The sequence below is a fragment of the Trachinotus anak genome, unplaced genomic scaffold (assembly GCF_046630095.1).
Source record: "Trachinotus anak isolate AG129_WGS33_773 ecotype Australia unplaced genomic scaffold, CSIRO_AGI_Tana_v1 ptg000019l, whole genome shotgun sequence".
Taxonomy (NCBI): Eukaryota; Metazoa; Chordata; class Actinopteri; order Carangiformes; family Carangidae; genus Trachinotus; species Trachinotus anak.
Genome location: NW_027273870.1, coordinates 21,781,413 through 21,797,915, shown reverse-complemented (window position 1 = coordinate 21,797,915; position 16,503 = coordinate 21,781,413). Strand labels below are relative to the sequence as shown.

The 16,503-nt window shown below is 39.5% G+C and overlaps 1 long non-coding RNA gene across 1 annotated transcript in view; it reads right to left on the bottom strand.

The window, feature by feature from the left end:
• The window catches only part of LOC139637127 (uncharacterized), a 123,415-nt gene that overhangs the window by 43,194 nt on the left and 63,718 nt on the right, over nucleotides 1-16,503 (bottom strand). The window contains exon 2 of the long non-coding RNA XR_011694537.1: nucleotides 2,762-2,925. This is a non-coding gene — a long non-coding RNA (uncharacterized lncRNA). The remainder of the gene's footprint in view (nucleotides 1-2,761; nucleotides 2,926-16,503) is intronic.

The window sequence follows — 16,503 nt, the reverse complement described above, 5'->3', positions numbered from 1 at the left end:
TGCAGATTAGCTACGGCATTATACGGTCAGGAGGAACTACAGCCAACTGACGGGAGTCACTCACACACACTGACTACTGCAAATATCCACAGTGGTAACTGGCAGTTTTGTCCTATTTATACGCATACACAAGAATGCATTTTGCACATGTGCATGAGGGCATTATAATGTATGTTTCTAAGCTTCCTGCTCTACTGTGTGACCCCCTGCTGGTCTGAGCACAATGACTGGACCCAGTACACTGACAGGGGGGATAAGTAATAGCTCCACTATGGCCGCCAGCCTATACAATCATCCCTGCAACTGCCTCCACTGATTTATTGAAAAACAACGACCTTTGGTTCCACTGAGCCCGCTGCCTGGCCTGGTTCCCAATGCATGTATTGTTTTCCATTTTAGTGCCACATATTGCCATATAGGGAGACACTACGGCCCTGAGCTGAAGTCCATGTCACTGCTACAGATGCAGCTGCGTTTGCTGTTAATAAAACGGTCGCAATAAATAAGTTATACGACACCTTTGCATCGCTGAGTCCAAACCGTATGAACGTGGACGAGGCAGAGAGGGTGTACTTTAACTTTAATTTCTTTTTTGTCAAAACGGTTCAGGAATTATAACACAGTGTAATGTTATTTACGACACACAACCTCTATGAAAGACACTAATATACAACAATGGTATTTCATCAATTTTATTGTTGGGTGGATTGCCTTTGATTGATGAGTAATGTTTTAATTAGAATACGTTTCAATTATCCTAGCTGATGGAATACAGATATAGTGCTGTGGTAAATCATACAGACGGTGAGCTAGACTGTTCTTGAGATGAAACTAAATCAACTCCCAGTCATATTTTGCATCTCAGAGTGTTTGTTAATTTATATTCCATTTCACTTTGTCTGGACAAAATGTTTTATGGAAAGGCAAATATTTCCTCCAGAGCCAAAAGTTGTTCCCTGCACACAGTCCTTCATCATCGCTGCATGGTGGGAGAAAGTGCTGCCAGGAGCAACCATGCTGATAAAATAATGTGGCTTCAAGCAGACCTTGATAGTAATACAGCAAATATGAGAGTCTGGTGTTATAATACAGAAGAATGAAAGAGGGAAATTGTAGGAAGGCAGAGACTATCTGGCCTAGACAGCAGAATAAAGCTGCTAAATGGGAGAGACATATTAAACACTATGAATTTACATTTTACCTTCAATCAATCATAAATAGACTTAAGACTTAATTTGTTTTGTTTGTTTTATTTTATTACCTGTTTCATATGTAATTGTGATATGTATTTAAATATATGTTCTTGCCTAAAAGCGCATGTAATCTTATTTGTATTTGCTTTTGATTTAAATAATTTCTATAATTTCATGGATTTGTTGTAGTTATTTTTCAATATGAACCCCCGGAAGAGTAACCATTACATGAGTGACAGCTGATGGGGATCCAGATAAATAATTGAATAAGTAAATAAAGTAACCATTGTCTCTCAGAGGTAAACGTGAAGGGTGCATGACACTGCTTTAAGTATGATGATGAAGATCATCTTGAACAGAGATATTAGTTACAATCTTCCTTGATATGATGTACAAGTATCTGTTATGACAGGACAGATGTTTTGGAAATTGCCAATTAAATGGAGCCTGAGTCAACATTATTTTGTCATATGTCACCGAAACCATTCATTTAAGGGATATATGCTTTTTGGGAGGAACTGGCAAACTTGTTGTACTGCCAATATGTGCACAGAATCAGAAAATGCTTATATTCTTTATGGTTTCTCTTGGGGGAGAAAGAAATGCTCCTTGGAAGTCCTACCTGACATCTCTCCATATATCAGTATATACACAGGCCAGGACCTACAGTGTGTGTGTGCATGTGTGTGAATTTCCTGTCCATCAAGGCCCTTTGAGAAGCTCCAACTAACATTATTTATGCAAGGAAATGAACCAGGGCGTTTTCTTCCAGAACCATGGGCACCTGAAATAACTCCTCCCTCTTTGCTACTCTATGGGAATTATTTAAGGTTTTTATGGCTCACCAGAAATTGGAATGAGAGAGAGAAAATACTGAGGAAGAGGGATGGAGTGAGAGTGAAAATCCTCCTTCAGCTTACATATCGAGGTTGTGTTCTCCATCAGTGGGTTTGAGGGATTGAGAAAGAGGAGAGAGAGATCCAGTCTGCTGGGCACAGGAGCTCAGAGAGGTGGCAAGGAAAAGCGTGCGCGCGCACCCTTTTCACACAGACACAGACACAGACACAGACACACACACACACACACACACACACACACACACACACACACACACACACACACACACACACACACACACACACACACACACACACTTCATCTACCTCTACAACTTAACCACACCTGCAGTCAAATATTTGCCCATACTTACTTTTCATCAGTATTTATCCACTGCTTTCTCACTTCACTTCTCACTCACTCAACTGTTTTGTTCTCTTTACTGACTCCATATTTCCCCACTTTTATTTTAAATGCATGTACTTTTATATAATCAGTTGGGCAGACTCAGGTAGCATACAAAATGTGTTGTCATTTGTCTGCAAATAAACAACAACATCTGATGGTTAATACTGAATACTGAACACTGTGTGTGGGTGTGTGTGTGTGCATGTGTTGTGTTTGTGTGTTTGTCTGTTCCTGTCTGTCTCTGGGGTGAAAATGTGGTTGGTAAGGAGTGACTTGGTGACTGGGTGACAGGTGAGCGGAGCGCAGCCTCACTGGTTCATTACCGGCTGGCAGAGTGGAGCACTCCAGGGCACGACGGTTGGAGGTAACGCTTCGGGCCTCCTCATCAACATCCTGTCACCTCCATTTTCATACTCGCAGGCTCGGCACAGCAGCTGACCCGGTCCCCCCAGGGGGGAAACTGTCTTCCTGAACAATAAGTCAGCACCTGGTAGCGAGAAACAGGAGAAAAACAGTGGGTTTGTTTAGTCACAGAGAAAATGAAAAAAGACGGTGTCAGCTGACCTTCATGTGAATTTGATACACAGTCTGTAATGAACGGCGGAGCAGACCGAGTGTCTTTCACTGTTTGTTTGAGCAAAAGGATGTTTTACCACATTCCAGCATCGCTCTACATCTCCGTGACAGTGAAATAAACTCTTTTCAGAAATGGAATATGTTTTATTTCCAGTTCAATGTACCCGTCTTTTAGGCTTTCATATGATGTTCTGTAACAGCTACTGTATATTCAAACGTGACAAGATCGTTACAGATAGAGCTGCAATACTTGTATGATATTTGACACCTGGTACACAGGAGGAAATGATACGCAGGAGGATGAGCGTTTTAGGTTTTTTTCACAGGCTGCACCACTGTAGGAAAATAAAACCTATTTTGCAGTTGGATGAAAATAACTTCTGTAACTTAACTGACCATCATCACCCCTGCTTCAAACTAGTCTAACAAATTCTCTCAACAATCATTAGATTATTATTGTCATTAGATAAGTTATAGACTTCTGCTGCCTACTTTATACAGTCAAACAGCACCCAAGAATAGTTAAAATGATAAGATGTTAGGTTATTAACTCTTTAATTTCTAATGTATTTGCTCTTGTGTTATATGTATTGTGTATTCTGCTGGTTATTCATGCTCTCAGGAGTTTGTATTGCTGAAAATGGGTAAAATTACTCTTTTGCCCTGCACTGTGAGAAAAAGAAGGCTGTGCAAACACCAAGTGTTTTAGCCATGCTAGCAGCATGGCTGTTGGGATGGCAGTACTACTTTGGTCCAGACTGATGCGTATCTCAACCACTATTGCTATGAAAGTTTAAACACACATTCACAGTCCCTATAGAATGAAACATGCTGGCTTCAGTGATCTGTATTATTCGTTTTTATAGTGAAACTTACTACCTACTTACTACTACTGGATGGACTGCCATAAAATTTGTTACACAGGGTTATGTCTTCCTCAGGATGAATTAAAATAACTTTGGCAGTCCCCTGACCTTTCATTTAGTGCCATTATCAAGTCAAAACTTCAATATGCCCAACATTTTGATTCATGATTAAACTGATGAGCAGCAAAACTAATAACATTCCCATCAGCCTCAGCTGTACTTTGTGTTTAGTGCGAATTAGCAAATTTTGCCAACACAATAAATTAAGATGGTGAAAATGTTAAACATTATACCTGCTACACATTAGTACGTTAGCACTGTCAACATGTTAGCACATTAATGTTAGCATGTAGCTATAGCCTGACAGAGCTGCTAGCATATTAAACTGATTTTATTATCTTTGTGGACAATAGACAATACATGACATGATTACATAACACATGTATCCCTTATTACTCAGCTCTGTGCTGCTACAGAAATTATGTTTAAGCTGCAAGAACAGATTTTTTTGGCCACCTGGACATGCAAGAAACACAGTTATTGTCAGCACATAACTAACACTCTGATGTGATAAGCATGTTAACAAACAGTTGCCCATTTAAACATCCAGCAGATGAAGAAACATTAGCATTAATTTGGAGTCATGTTTCTGGCCACCTGGTGCAAGTACTGTATGCACTTTCATCTTAACTCTCCACCACCTGCTATGGGTAATGCTGGCTAGTAACTGCTAAATGCCCCACTGTGTGTGTCTGTCTGATGAAAGCGGTGTAAATGAACCAAAACAGTACATTTGTGGGTTGTAAAAAACAAAATAATGAGCTGAAAGATGCTAAAATGCTTTAGGGGGCTGAGTGGAACTACAGAGTCTGGTGATAATTCTCTGTGGATTCATCACGAGGAGCGAGTACTGATCCATCTTTGGTCCAGTGTCAGTGTAAACATATTGACACTGGACACTGACTTCAGACATGTGCCATTTAGAGGCGTTTCAAAAATGTTACAAGGTCAGAGAATATAAAGCTGCCAGCACATTTATGTAATAAAGTGTATGTTTGGGTTATAGTCACTGCTGCAATCCTATTAACTTTCCCATTACTAGTGCAGTCTGATTTTCATCTCATTGTCCACACAGACTGCAAGTTAGGGCTCTTAATTTCAAACTGCAATCAAAGGGAGGTTTTCCACAGGCTTAACTTCAGAGGCAAAGTCTTTGAGAAGTTCCCCAGACAATTTCGCTGCAGTATGAGTGTACTTTTCACTGTTATCTTTGGGCAGAAGAAGCAGGAGAAGAAAGTCATGCAATATCAGTCTGCAATATGTTTAGCTGAGGGTAAGAAATAGCCAGGCTTGTAATTGCTTTGGGACAAGCTAGGATGGTTCCTCTGGCAGTAGCAGATTTTCTTTTGGTCAACCATGAGGGCAAGAAGACAGATAAGAGAAAAGGGAGAGACAGACTGAGAGAGGACAGAGGGAGGGAGATTTTTAGATTTTCTGAAGTGTTCAGACGAAATAGAGGCATTATCGTCCCATGAGGTTACAATGAAAAGCCCACAGTTGGTTGCCCTTCCAAAACTCTGAGGTTCAGGAGAGAGAAAACCCATAAGACTGGGTAGGAAATAGGAAGAAGAGTTTCGATTTCTGAGTGTATTTCTTCTTATGAGCATTCTTTACAACTGTTTGTCCCCAGCTTCTAGCGACTGTCACACAACCCTCAGAGGAATCGTGTTGCAGTCTCGGCTTTCAGTGTTACTATCAACAGTTTTACTCGAAACGACTTCACTCCTGTTTCATTACCACACCTCCACAAGATAAAACCTGCTGAAACATACAAGAAGAGAGAAGAAAAGAGAAGAGAAGCACCTGCAGCCACTGATGTTGTTGGATGTCTCATACAGTAGTAATATACATCACTTGCACTGTCAGGACAGAGCTTGTTTTTAGTCCCTAAGGTGTGTCATTTAATTAATAGCTGTAGGGCTGTGTGTTTGGCTGTCTGCAGTGGGGATGAGTTTATAAAAGTGGATCAGTAGAGTAGACTCTCCACCCCTGCAGTGGAGATGTAAGCATGTTAGAGTTGAAATGATTTGTCAATTGATTAGCTGATTGTCAGAACGACAATCAACAACTTTTTTCCTACTTGCTGCTCGTCTTTGTCTGAATCTCTTTAGGTAGGTGTTGGTTGGACAAACAAGCAATTAAGTAACATCACCTTGGGCTTTAAAACGGTAAATGCATCTGAAATGTTTACAGTAGAACACAGCTTTTCCTGTACAGTGTAAAGAGCCAAAGCAGCATGACTGATGCAGATAATGATTTATCAAATTATAAACAAATGAGCTGTAGGCTGAAAACAGGGAGGTGCAGATATTTTGAAATTCAAAGTTCAGACATTCAGTGAGGTTCACCCTCAGTGACTTTTAATCAGTCTTCAGCAGATTTGTTTGGCAGAGCTGGATACAGAACGCCTCCAAACTGAAAGCAAAACGTCCGAAAAAGGTTTTGATATTTTTGTTAATAATAAAAAAAAAAAAAAAATTCTCAATTTCTTTTGTTCATAAAAACATTACAGGAGTAGATCAGCTGCTAAAACCAACTTTATTTTCATGCGGAGCCTATAACATTACATCCTTTTTTTTTTAAAGCAGCATGCCTAGACCTTTCCCACAGTGGGTATGAATCTGAATACAGATACAACAGATAGCTTTGTGAAATAGATGTCTATACTGATAAGTAGTACTGCATTATCCCCCTCCCCTGTAGACATATCTAGGCAATACCTTTTTGTAGCCCAATTGTGTTATTGAAATGTTTTTCTTTTGTTTGTGAATGGTCCTAGATGCATAATATCCTAATGAGATACAACAATCTTATTAAACTGGACATATTGTTGCCTAGAGGCACTGACTCGACATAATTGTGTATCCCTTTATTTTAATCTTCTTTTATTTGTCTACTTTGTTAAGACTTCAGAAGGTATTTTCATTCTCATACTGAATTACATTATGTTGTTGTTCTCTGACTTTTTCACATTATAACCAAATGCCCTGAACACCTCCTGTTGCAAAACATTTACTCTGCCAGTTGCTTTGCTCCAGCAAATCATAACAAATGTGCTCCACCACATCATCTATAGTAATGTCGCTGTTTCCTTTGCCTCTTTGTTCTGTGCTTTATTTCCCCAAACACTCATTTTCCAGCTGGGCAGTTAATTGAATTCGGTGTTGGGTGTAAAGTAGTGGGTCCTTAGCCACAGTTGCTTGCTTGCAGTGCATGAGGTAACCAAGGTTAGATTAACTAAAGCTAGGCTCAGATTGAGAAGCCAGTGGTGCATAGGTTCACCCACTGAGTAACTGATCATGATATTCAATGCTGGATGCTTAAGTCGCTACTGGGTCACGACATGGACACAGGAGTAAATCAGCTGCTCTGTTGCACAAAAGGAAAGCTGAATGCTAATAACTCATTGAGATGATTGATTTGCTTTTGGCTACGTAGAGAGAGGATGGTTAAATTCAGCATGTACAGATGCTTGATAGGCTTAATACACCAAAGGATCCTGCAGCGGAGACAGTATGCCTAGAACAAATGGTTCCTGACTATTTAATATGTGGCATCATATAACAATAATATCTCAGGCACAGTATTCACTCAGTATAATCTTGTCCCTCTCCTCAGAGCAAGACTTGAAACTTAAAAATGATTCATCCCTGGCAGCTCTCGCCCTGCATGTCCCTTTTCATCAAGGTACGCTTCTTTTCAAATATTCATCTATATGCATTTTATTTTCATCATCCTCGCTCACCACTGGAACTACAGCAGTGCAAAGAAAACTTAAAGAGCCCTCCTAGAAGTCTGCAAGCACATAGAGTGATGCTGCAAGTGAGAAGACCTTAGTGATGGCTCTGATAGTGGCTTTAAAAATAGCCCTGGCTGTCTGCCTCTCCCTCCTCACATCGCACAACACGCCACTGTCAGTATGTTGCACCTGCTGTGGCGAGACCATTGCATAACCATCTCTGCTCATGCAGAAGATCAGTGCTCCTCTCCAGCGACACGCTCTGTGTGTGTGTGTGTGTGTGTGTGTTCGCTATGGCTTCTAACAGAACTCTATGCCCGACTAAAGGGCACTGAAGGTCAAAACACTGTCCACATCAAACAGGAGGGAATTCACTTTTGCATAAATATAACTATGCATGGCATAATGATCTTTTATCATGCTGTTGTTGTGTTGCTTACAAAGTCACTTTTTTTTTTTTTTATTTAAAGGTTAGGACGTCCTGTCACAGGACAGATCACTGAGTGCTTTTAGCAAATACACTGTACATGTATAGTATTTTCATTCAAAGGTTTGTGGTGAAATAATGTCAAACTTCATCTGAGAAACCAGTAACATCTACTTTAAATCTGAAATGGAAGACAGAAAGAATTAAATCTATGTGTGAATTTTATAGACTCATTTTCCTCGTAAATCCCGACAGCAGAACAATCAAGATTCATCTGTTGCATCTGATTGTGATGATCATTCAGTCCTGGTCACTGTTAACTGCTGATTGTTCAATTAAAGCTGAAATCTGGAGTCTCCTGCACGTTGCTGTCCTCTGCAGCGTCTCAGGGGCTACAGCTACGATGGCACTGTTGCTGTGGAAAGTTGTGTTGAAGTTGTGTTTTAGACAAATTCTAACAAAATTAAGGAAGGTCCACCATAGTAGTCAAGCTTCCTGTCATTAGCAGTTTTGCACAAAATAGAAACGATGTTTTACAAAGGTTGACAAAACAACAAACGCGAGTGGTTTTGTTTTGCCATCGAGTGATGTTATGCGAATAAAGTTGGGTTTTCTCCTCTCATGATATTCCAGTTAAACCTGAAGAAGGATTTCCAGCACCCTGCCTCTCCGCTGGAACTGGCTCCCTGGGGTGCCATGACTTGAATGTGAAAAAAGTGTTTCCATTTCGATTTTGTGAAATATTGCTTTGTCGAATAGTCTGAAAAACGACCTCATGTGAGCGTCTACATTCTTTTTGTGACATTTTTCTCGAAATCACGCGTTTCCATTATTTGTATTTAGTTCGCAATTTCTTACACACCTATTGAGAAGTTTGAAGATTGTTGCTAGGTGAGAGCTAAATCTCTCCTTTGACAGTGGATGGTGATAATGCTGTAGAAAGGTTGGACCATGGCAGGATACAGACAGAATAATATGTATATTGGTGCAAAATATATTTAGTTTATACTAATACCACTCCATGAGAATCAATGCTTAACAAAAAGATGCAGGTATCAGAGAGACTAAACACTTTAGTTATCAATCCATCACTGACTGAAAGCATCTCCAACCACAGTGAACACAGCACAGTTTCCTGGAGCTTTTTGTAGTGGAGGCTCACTGCCTCCCTTGAAATAAAGAGCAGCTCTCCTCACATCACAACTAATTATTATGTTTTCATAAAATACTATATCGTTTATTACACATCAAGGAAAACAAGCAGTGGTGCTACACAGAAAAAGCTATGTGTGTAATGAGTGAAGCGACATTTTAAACTGTCTTATGGCAACTACACTGATAATGAGCTGAGATCCATCAGGATCTTTCTAATTCAGCTCAGCAGGTGTTTGATTGATCAGAGACTGTAGTTTGCTTTGCAGTAATTAATCTGAGCAGCACGTTGCAAAGCAGAGGAAAAAAGAAACAAAACAAACAAAAGAAAACAGGAAAACTCATCACTGCAGTGAAGTTCAGACAACAGGCTGAAGTAAGCTTGACGATCACTTTTTATCCATCAGAGTCTGCATCAGAAGTCTGAGGAACTGAGACACAACCCAGGACCCGACTTGGACACAGTTCAAAACACTCAGGTGAACTTCACAGCTCACCAGAACTCTGTTCTGAGCTTATTTTAGGAAAATCAGCAGTCTGAAAGATTTATGCTGTTAAATAACAGTTTTTTGGAATTAGATTAACAGATATTAAATAAATTATTCAGAACATTTTCTTTTGTGTATTTGTCTATTGCCCAGTTGGCCACAGACTGTTGTATTGTTGGCATAGGAGGTGAAAATAGGTGGACCTAGGCCTCACTTATGTATAATAATTTGTCTCTGAATTGTCCATGTCTTTGCATTCAATCTTAGGACATTTCTGTTTTTTATATTGCTGCTCTTTTCTACTACAGCTGCTTGTTAACTGAGAAAATTAATTAATAGCACATTATGTTGCTGCCGCCAATGTTTTTGTTCTGTTTGTCTTAGGGTCTGTTCGGGTTGACCGCATTTTGGATCAGGTCTAATTATCCTCAGATCTGGCTGTTCTTGGGTTTCTCTGTCTTTTCATGCACGGTTGCTTTTCCTGGAGTCCATTTTAGATCTAGGTTTGCATAAACCTGAAGTTAATTTACGGGTGACAGCACTTACCAACTTTGCTAACTTCCTGAAGGAAACTTTGTGTTTGTGTGTTTTACGATAACCCTCCACACAGATGAAATGATCATTAAAACACACACATACACACTTAACATGCATTACACATTCACACTTGTGGACACAAGGAGCTGTGAATCCAGAGTAAAGAGCCAATGGGTCACAGCAACCAAACAATTCAACAAAAAAAAGCCTGAAACAATTTTCAAACCATTAAGGTTTTTTTTGTTTCTGCCATTTGGCAATTTAACAAACCTTAAAGCAGTTTTTAGTGTTGTACCACTGTGATTAGTTTAGGAAAGGTCATGCAAGCAGAAAATGTCAAAACAATACAAAAACAATCTACCCCTGATTAAAGCAGAGTGATGACCAGACCATACATCTGCAAATCTGCAAATCTCAGGTAATTCATCATGCTTGTATATCAAATGTGCCATTTACAAGAGGCAAGCAAGTACACACACACACACACACACACACACACACACACACACACACACACACACACACACAGGAAGAAAGATATACAATAAGATGTGCTTTCTGTTGTTATCTCAACAAAGAGGAGTCAAATTCCCCTTTGCTTTATAGGGAGAACCTGCAGTAAAACGAGAAATAAGAAATAGCACTGCTTGGATAGCCTGGCTCCAGTTTTAATGTTGACTTTAATTGCACTGATTTACTAAGTTAACTTATCTATAAAGTGTCCTAATGTGGCGTTCTCACCAACCATTAACTCTGTCCATTTTAATACAACTGTAAAACACTTTAAATGGTTTGATGGTCTCTTGGACCGATTTGCTGTGAAATATCCTCAGCTGTTGATCTCAGCTCCACAAGTCACAGGTAACTCTTTCTTCTCATGTATTTAATGATTCATGCTGCAGTTTATGATGATTATGGATTCACATGTCTATAAAGTGACTGTGAAAACAATGATAAGCTTTGGTGCATTGGAACATTCAAAGAGTTTTAGAGGTAATACAGAGGGATTTTTTTAAGGTTCTCCACTCATACTGTGGATAACATTTACACTTTTTTTGGTTAGGAATTAATAATTGATTACATATAATATTCACTCAAGTGTGGCCTGATCAGACAGGAATATAAAGTGTTTCCTGAAAAATATAAAGAATGCTGTTTGACCATTTTTGTCTCCATAATCTCACTGTGTCAATAGGCTCCTCTTCAGGGAAACTGCCTGAAAATTTATCAAGTTAAAAAACCTTTTTCTTTTCAGACACTGTAAATGCCAATTTTTAATAAGTTTTTTCGATACAGAACAAGGTTTTGACTTCAGATTGAAACCACCAACGTCTCCTCCTGCCAGCTTTTTGAAACTTTTGTATAACACCTTTCACGTACTGCATTAGGTTGCATCTCTTTCAACAATGGGGAGAGCTTTGGAGGGGACTTTGCATGGTGAAAGAACAAGCATAATACACTCACCTGGCTTGATTTCTGACTGACGGAAATGAGATGGATTTGAAATTACGATCGAAGGCGTCTGCTGCAAATTGTATGAGCTGTGTTTGGCGTGATGTGCAGTGAGTCAATTATAGCCCGAGTTGTGGGCAACAGCGCTCAATTTCAATTACTTTTATCACTTGCCTTTAAAGATGCATGCGTCAGGAGGCAGTTCAGCCTTCAACCACACTGAATGGCTTCGTAGGCTGATGCACAGATATAAAAATGAATGGCTTCAATAGTGAATACAGCTCTGCAGTGAAGCTAGAAGGAGGTATCATAACCTTTTGTTATTCTTTCCAGCTATGCCTGAAAGTTCTTCTCTAACTTTTACACCATATTCGCCAAGTTCTGTTTCAAGTGGACAAGTGTTAACTTTTACTGTACAAACACACTGAAACCTTTTCATTGATGCTCCTCACAGGAGGCCCCACAGAGGTTGGCAGACTGATTACTGACTCTTTGGGAAGAAAGTTCTGTGGATGTGACCTACAGATTTCTTGAAATTTCATTACCAGAGCCTCCATTAGAGCAGCAGGCGGCAAATGCTGGAGTGGGGGGTTGAATTAGGAGGAGCAAATCAGTAAGAGAGGTCAGGGCTTTAAATTTCATTCTCATATCTGGAGAGTTTGACATCACATCGTGAATAAGAATGTGGATTACCAGTTTTATGTTGGAAGTCATTTCACACAATAACCTCATGGGATGTGAAGGGGAATACTCATACACACATCAGGTATTGGTAAAAGGCTGCAGTATTTAAAAAGCCACAAAATGTATTCACAAAGACAACATCGGGTCTGGTCAGTGCATAGACGTTACAACTATGACACCGAGGGAGACAGAATGAGTGTTGAGATATGGACAATTGAGAGTGGCATGCTGCAGATGAATGCACAGAGCAACTTTTCATTGACACAGTGATGGACACTGTATAATAACCTTCATCGCTGAAGGACTTTTTAGTTTGTGTCTGCATCTACTTGTTCACCTCAATGAACAGAAACCAGCTGAACTCAAAATGATCAAAATAAAACTCCAGGTAAAGCCAGTGTCCTTTTCGGCAGAGGCAACCAAGGCATTCATAGATTTTATTCACCTGTTAGTAGCTACTAAAGCCATGAGGCTTCTAATAATTAAATCCCCTCGACTTTTACCAGTGTGGCCTGATGTAATTGTGTTTGAAGGTTCATTCATGACCTTAGAAACAGCAGCTTGACAAATCCATTTCAACAAAGTCCAACTTATTTGTTGTTTCCAAAGCTTCCAAACACAAATCATAATCCCACAACCTAACTCATCATCACCATCACTACCATCATCATCTTCAATCATTGCCAGCACAGTTGTGCAACTACAGTTGAAAGCTTCAAAGAAGATGAAAAAAAAAGCTGAAGTTGAACTTTGAGTGTGTCAAGATGTCTGCAATTATTTGCTTATCATGGCCGTGTTTCCATTAAAATATCCAACAAATTCTAACACTAGCTTTGGGGACCCTGTAGGTTAAGAAGAGTTCCATCTCATTTGGGTGCACAGCCAACAAACCAGCAGTCCAACACAGATCATTTTGAAGGGAGCAGCTACGTAGCTGAGAGGAAAAAGAACATTACGAGACTTCATGCAGTCATGTCTTTTAAAGGGTCACCAGGATGTCACTGTCCACATTTCCCAGACCCATATGAGAGCATCAGCACTGTGTGCGACAGTGAGTAATGCCAACCAGTTTGCTAACTACAAGCATCATTATGAATCCATTTTGTGCTGTTTGAATAAAACTGGGTGCTAGTTATTATGTGGCACATGAAAAAGCAGCACACTCGTCCCTAAATTTAGATGCTACAGATGGAACACTGTCTTCTGTCACTGTCTTCATGGATTTCATCAACCATGATGGTCCTAATAACAGCCTGGAGACAGTTGTAGGTGACAACTTTCTGTAACCATTAATGTCATCTATTAGCTTAAACACTCACTTGCTAGTGCTGTTCCCTTTTATCTATTTTTAACCATCATAATTTGAATCTACATGTTAATGTGGAAGACGTTACATTGAAGTGAAGCAGACATGCACAAAAAAAAAAAAAAAAAGTGAAAAGAGATAATGTGATCTTGATGGGATGCCTCCATCACCTGCAGCCATGACAGCAGCATAGAGCACCTGCATTAAGACATGGTCTGAGTAGGCAAAGGCACAAGAGCAAGTTCTCAACAACAACTGCACTGCAACAGTAAGTATGTACTGAGAATCGCCTTTAGTGAGCTCTCCCACCTATTTTGTCACAAGCAAGGTTGTGTTGAGAGCTGTGAATTGCCAAATAGAAACATGCACAAACAAACACACGAGAAAGAAAAAGATCTGACAGCAACAAAATAAGCACAAGATGCAAGGTCACTATTTGCATGAACACAAAAACAGGACAGTTTGTCTTTATCTGACTGCTCTGGTTGTAAACTGACACAGACGTGAGATATGAGGCATACATAATAAAACACTGTTGTTATTTCTCTCTCTAACCCCAACGCCTCCATCACCATAGCTCAGCCATTTAAAAAAAATAAAAAAATAAAATTCCTTTGGCAAAATAATAATGAAATGGATTAGTGTGTTTCAAAACATCTCCTAATCTTTTATGTTTTGAGCTTTTAGCCACGTAGGGGGGGTCTTCCAACATGTTGTCGTCCATGTAACTCTCAAGGTGAGGCTCTTGGGTAACTATTAAACATAACCTATAGAATTTGACTGATCTAGTTTAACATGGACAAGTTTGTGTAAATGTTGCCTGAGTTCTCAGCAGGCCACATCTTTAACTTTAATTTTAAAGTTAAAGAAATCCCTGTCATAATTGGGCAGAGAACAAGGAGTTCTAGTGAACAGGACAAACAAACAAGCAATTTATCTGTCCAATGAGGCGTTGGAGGCGACAAGAGGGAGCACAGTGATTATTTCAAATGAGCTTATTTATTGCAGTCATTCATCAGCATCAAGGAGCAGCTTGTAAACTTTTCCTTTTCTTGTTGGCCCACAGTTCCAAGAAGTAGATATGCACCAAATTTCTATCTAATCTTATTTAGATGAGAGGATGCAGGATCAAAGTAAAGTGCTGGATGCGTCAAGCTCCCTTTTTGATGCCAGAATGCCCTCAGTAATGTACACATGAAAGACATGTTTTTTTGCCAGACTTGTCATTTCTTTGAAAATACCTTGACTGAAGAACAGCCTGAATGAAAGGCTTTCCATGTCAGTTTATTGGTATTTCTATCAATCTGACTGCAGATTCACTTCATACTGAATTCAGCTGAATCAGTATGAAAACTCAATAGTTTTGATATATTCAATGTTTGAAATATTTGTGGTGTAGTCATAGTTCCTGGTCCTTGTCTTTCCTGTGAGCTCTTGACAGTACTGTCAGCCAAAGTTGTGATGAGCAGTAGAAAAAGCAGCGCCAGTGTCTTATTCAGGAACTTACTTTGATGCCATTATAGTGGGGAGCAGAAACAAGAATGAAGATCAGCATGTTCTTCAAAATTAAACAACAAAATATTTCCTTAAAACAAAAATATGTTCTCTCTAGAACAACAGACCTTTTCTGCCATCAAGGTCCTGCCCTGATCAGTAGGCGAACATCTTTTGTCTGTGTTTTTCAAAACCATACCTCTGATGAAAAATCCTATCTTGTAGCAACCCTGTGGTTGAGGTTTGCTTAGGTTCAGAAACAAAAACAGCTCTGTTAGGGAAACATCATGGTGTGGGTTAAAATAAGTAGTAACTGGTTAACATCAGTGGTTACAATGATAACCAAGTGGTTGAGATTAGGGAACGGCCGTGGTCATGCTTTTACAACAAGACTAGGTTTAAACAAGTTAATTGCCCCCAGTACTGTTTTGCCACGTTGCTCCATGTGCAATGATGCAGCAAGAAAAAAAGGCAGATGATTTTACTGACAGACTAAAGTTCCCAGGGGTGGGAGTTTGGTTTAAAAACCAAATATCTGGAGATCCTTGCATTTTTATGGGAGGGGTTGGGGGAATTCTCATTAAAATCTCCTTCAGTGTCTTGGGAAGAATCTTGGCAAAAATCCCTGTGGGATCCTGGGATTTTAAGCACCAGTGTGTTCACATACTAAAAGATATAAAACTGCATGCAATGATGGGTACTGACCAAAAGACACCTTCCCTAAACCTCATTAACATTGTAGCTATAATCTGACCTTGAAATGTTGTTATTAGCCTACACTACAGTAATATGAATGGATCAACTTTATTAAGAGATTTTTCTTTCTTTAAGAGGCTCAATCAGTATTGCATGACAGTGTGCGACACATGGAGCAGGAAGTGCAGAAAATCATTCTAACATAACATCTACACGTCCACCAACAATGCTCCTCTTCCTCAACATACCAAAACAACATGCCAAATACCTGCATGCAATAGATATTCTGTCCCTGACACTGCACACAGGTCAGCTCTATAAAGATCGTCTGACTCCAATAGAACCACTCAGACACTGAACCATTAGGAAGATGCTGAAAAATAAAGGATCAAATGACTCCAAAGAAGTATTGTGTTTTCTTCCTCCTCCAAAATAGTGTACTTTTAAAGAGGAATTGTTGAGCCACTAAAAATACACAACATAATCTGACATAGAACGTCAGAAAAAACTGAATAAATGTCATCTTATGACTAATAATCAGCAGTCGTTTTTAAAATCAAACATTTTATGATGACCAATCCTGAGAAA